Source organism: Frankliniella occidentalis, unplaced genomic scaffold (assembly GCF_000697945.3).
Source record: "Frankliniella occidentalis isolate FOCC.00 unplaced genomic scaffold, Focc_3.1 Scaffold48, whole genome shotgun sequence".
Classification (NCBI taxonomy): domain Eukaryota; kingdom Metazoa; phylum Arthropoda; class Insecta; order Thysanoptera; family Thripidae; genus Frankliniella; species Frankliniella occidentalis.
The window spans coordinates 1,756,859-1,761,450 of record NW_026267178.1 but is presented as its reverse complement, the minus strand read 5'-3'; the positions used below and the strand labels follow the sequence as shown (position 1 = coordinate 1,761,450).

The 4,592-nt window shown below is 51.4% G+C and overlaps 1 long non-coding RNA gene across 2 annotated transcripts in view; it reads left to right on the top strand.

Moving 5' to 3' along the window:
- LOC113205843 (uncharacterized) overlaps positions 1-4,592 on the top strand; it is a 45,835-nt gene extending 41,243 nt beyond the window's left edge. For both annotated transcript variants that reach the window (XR_008011102.1, XR_008011101.1), the window contains exon 5: positions 4,490-4,592. This is a non-coding gene — a long non-coding RNA (uncharacterized LOC113205843). The remainder of the gene's footprint in view (positions 1-4,489) is intronic.

The window sequence follows — 4,592 nt, the reverse complement described above, 5'->3', positions numbered from 1 at the left end:
CCCCTCCACCCCCGCCCACTCATCGTTATCGCGATTCTATTTCGCTGATGCACGCTTCGGACTAAGACAACGGCCTTGAATCGAAACCCTTCCAGCCATCCAGCCGGGCGAGGCGGGGCGTGGCGGGGCGTGGCGGGGCGGGCCAGTGGGCTTGCCGCACTGCCCAGGGCGTCACTTCCGCTGACGAGACGCCAGTGCCGCTGCTGTGTTTGCGCGAGACGCCCGCCACACACTGTCTGATCGTGCGCAGTGTATTCTTACAGCATGTTCAATAACGTTCGACTGGGTAAGGTTAGAGGGCGGCAAAAAAACTGAAGGTTTAAAAAGTTAGGGGGGGTGCTCGGATCGAGATGCCACTTGCAAAACTAAAATTTTTGACACCTCACTCAACTTGATCGGACATCGGGAAAAGGTCGCACCACGCTATCAAAGTTTACCATAGATATCTTATGGAAAAATGACCTAAAAAGTAACCTTTTTGGAAAATGGGCTTATCATTGCAATAATTTTGAATTTTGTTTCCAGAAATGAAATCTACACGTCAAAACACACCCAGTGATGTGCCACACTTGGTGTTCCACCAAAGGAGCACCCGCTGAGAGATGCTAATTTATGGATCTTCTAGCCGTTTTTAGTAGAATTTAGCTAAGTTAAGGCCCCACCTGGCCACGGACCCTTGAGTACAACACCAAGTGTGGCACATCGCTGGGTGTGTTTTGACGTGTAGATTTCATTTCTGGAAACAAAATTCAAAATTTTTGCAATGATAAGCCTTTTTTTCAAAAAGTTTACTTTTCAGGTCGTTTTCCCATAAGAGCTCAATGTTAAATTTTGATAGCGTGGTGCGACCTTTCCCCGATGTCCGATCAAGTTGAGTGAGGTGTCAAAAAATTTAGTTTTGCAAGTGGCATCTCGATCCGAGCACCCCCCCCTAACTTTTTAAACCTTCAATTTTTTTGCCGCCCTCTAGGGTAAGGTAGCAGCTCCCGTGTGTACATTGGTATGCCATCGCCCTAGACGGGCTCGTCGTCGGGTAACGTGTAGAGCGACCGAGAGCGACTCATCCACTTCCTTTCACCGGGAATGCGTCTCTGTCTGGGGCCGAGGGGCGGCTGCGTCCGAAAGCACCGATGCGCAGTCGGTAGCGCGCTGCGCTTTGACCCCTGGCGCCGCTCTCTCGCGCCCGCTCCCCCGAGGCGTTTTGCGTCATGGACTGATCGGGCTTTACGGCAGGATTTTGAGACGGTCACTCCCTTACATCTTTGCCGTCTAGAAGTTGTTTGTTACTTCATCATCTTGTTAGTTCTTTTTTGTCGCGTTTCCTTTCTTTTTTCGAAAAGGGGGGAAGATCTAGCGGGGAAGCACACTAGGAACCTGTAGGTTTAAACCTACCTAGGAATTCCTATGGTGCCGGACACGACCGTCTCCCCTCCTACTCTGCCTGGCTGTCAGTGTGATCGAAGTGCTGCTATACTGACTGGTATGGTGAGGTGGCCTTTCATTTTGGCACGATGGTAGATTGATCTAGTTCAATCAACACACACACACTCACATACGGACTCTGGGCATCGGCCGCTTGCCTCACGGAGTTAATCAACGTGGGGAAATACGGTAGCGAGCCAATCACTCCGGAGGTAATTGACCGATTCGTTACAAAGCGAGATGGATGAGCGCTCCAGGCGCCGCCACTGGAGCGCCTGCAGGCTGTCCTGGAGCCGGAGAAGGTCTCTCATTCAGGCAGGACGTGCTGGGACTGCAGCTTCTGGAGTATGTACTGCAGCTCCTGCATGGGGCCGCCGGAGGAGTTCGTGTCCAGGACGCACTAATGTCGATGGATCGGTTCGTCACGCCGCTATGCCTTTCGCAACGCTTCGTTGCGTCACACGCTTATTTAGGCCCCAAAATATCACGCGAAACCGCCGAGCGATTAGCAAAAACGGTTTATTGTTACGCGACGACAGGCGACGCGCCGAGCGGGCGGCGCGCGGCGTGGAGGACGGTTTCGAAATGTAATACCTCAGAAATGTAATTAATTTCGTCGAACGGAAAGTATCGGCGGCGAGGACGCGGCGCGGCTGGGCTTGGGAGCGTTAATCGAAAAGTTTGCGTTGCGTCTGCGGTTTGGAAGGAGAGACGCAGCGTCGGTCGGGGCCTGGATCCTCCAGTGGGAGCCCTTGCTGGAGCTGAGGGACCCGTGGGGTCAGGAGAGAAAGAGCGAGAGAGAGGGAGAGAAGACAGCGAGCGCGTCTTGCGCGTCGTGTCCAGTTGGCATGGGGGCCGTGCCTGGCCGGCTCGGATGTTACTCCCCGCTCATTATGAGAGGCCAGTCTTTGCCCACTCGATTGGCTGTCTGTGCCCGGCTCTACCCTTTGCCCCCGCTGTACGTACGCCCCCCCCTTTCCCCCCCACACTCCGAGGAGTGAGAGTGTGTGTAGAAGAGGAGAGCGGTGCGATGCGGGTCGCGTTCATTAGGGAAAAGGCCAATTGTGTCTGCATACCCATCTACCCATCCATCCAGTTCCACGAACCCCACGTTCCCTAGATATACCCAATGACGTCTATGTGCGTCATAAACCATGTACCGCGCATTTTTCCAAAGGATGTACCACTCTCAAACACTAGCTCAAACCCGTATAGACGGCGGCGCGGGCGCGTTGAAAAAAATACAACAAATAATGAGGAGTCTTTGGTCGGTGAGGCGTGCAAACAAACGGACGGACGGACAGGAGTGTTCATTCGTGCAAGTCGCTCTATCACCGGCCGCACCGCAGTACTCGCCCGCGTCATTTTCACTTCGACCGTGGCGCCGCCGCCTCTCTGCCCTGCTCCCCTCCACCCCTTCTCTTTCTTGCACCTATCCTTTTTTTTAGATTTAGATTGAGAAAGGATTCGCATATCGCTATCTGCGCGTTGCTCTCATGACAAGGGAGCGGGTTCGTCGATTTCAGACGAGGAGCGACACACGTGTCTCTGCGACAGCCTGCTTTTGTTCCCCACTCGGTTCCTTTATTTTATTTTATTTTCGACAATTTTTGTCGCCGTTGTCGGGTATAATTATATCCCGTCGTGTATATCTTGATAAATGTAATCGACCTCGTACGCTGTTGTTGTTCTCGTCCCTGTTGTTGATTTGCCCTCGAAAATGCCGCAACTGTCGTCTGCAGACGGTCGCGTCCACCGTGTGTATGTGGAGAGTGTGTGTCTGTGCGCGCGCCTGCCCGTGGAGTTCGTCATCGCTTGGGCTCTTGTTTATTCCTTAGACGTGCAATTACCAGTCTGCTGATCATTACCCCCTCCTCTGTGTCTGGTCCGCCCACTGAGCCTGTAAACTCGATCCTCCCCTCTCCCTCTCAAATCAACCAACCCACCGTCGATGATCGCCGATCCCTCTCGGTCCAGGGCCGAGCCGAGCACAGCCGGGGCCCAGCCGGGGCGCGGGCGTCGCTCCACGGCGCCGCGGTGACTCGACCGGTCAGCCGGGTGGAGCGGAACTCGAACCGGCCGCCATCTTGGATCGCCAATCACTCAACCAGCGCCGGCGGAGGCGGCGGCGTCACTCAACCGGAGTGACGGGGCGCGCGGCAGATCTAACGAGCGGACCGCGTCAAGGCTCTCCGAGCCCCGCGCCGGTGGTCGAACCCGCCGCGACCTTTCGCCAGCTCCATTTTGACAATTTTTTTTTTTTTTTTTTTTGACATTTTCCAAGACTGCTTTTAACTGTCCCTTATGCCAAAATCAATAGTTTACCCACGTCTAACATTCGTCGAGAAAGCTCCAAAATATTTCTTCTAGTTTTATTTATTACCATGCATGAAAGTATCGCCGTGTGCCCATTAGTATGATTGCTCTACAAATTTAACTAGATCAAGATGTCAGTTACAACTGCACTAGTAAAACAAGTGTGCATAATTTAAACACCAACGAGTGCAAGTTATGATTTTAAACATTACATGGCGTAGCTCAAGTTGCACACCTGGACACACACAAATCTATAGGAACCATATGGTGTGCAGCTGCTATTCTTTTCGTAAGTGTTGAAAGTTCAAACACCAATTGACGCTTAACCCAGTTAAACGCCACAATGTGTTGAGAAAATGCACACGTGAACTTAAACACCAATTGGCGTGCAACATTAAACACTTGTTTTACTAGTGTGCGAGAGCGTTCAGTCTCGGTTTAACCGGCGAGACAATCCAATCAGTTAAAACTGAGAGAGAATTACTACAGTTAAAAATAAAAGACTTTTTCGTTTCTCGATCAGTTTAAACTGACCTACTTTAGTCTCACAGTCAAAACGGATATCTTTTCCTGTAGTTAAATTTGCAGAGTGCGGCATGATATACCTTAAAATACTAGAGTGCGGCATGATATACCTTAAAATACTAGAGTCCATACATTTATACCATTTCCCCTCATCCAATATTGACACAGGAGTACCGCCCCGATAGAATCGAATAACTTTATAACCTCTCATTCTATTTTCCTCCAGGTGTCGTCGAGCGCAGTGACAACGCCCCGATTAGGAGAGAGAATGCTCGAGTGTACTGTGTGCAAAATGAAATTTTCGCAAATGGGTCACCTAAATACTCATC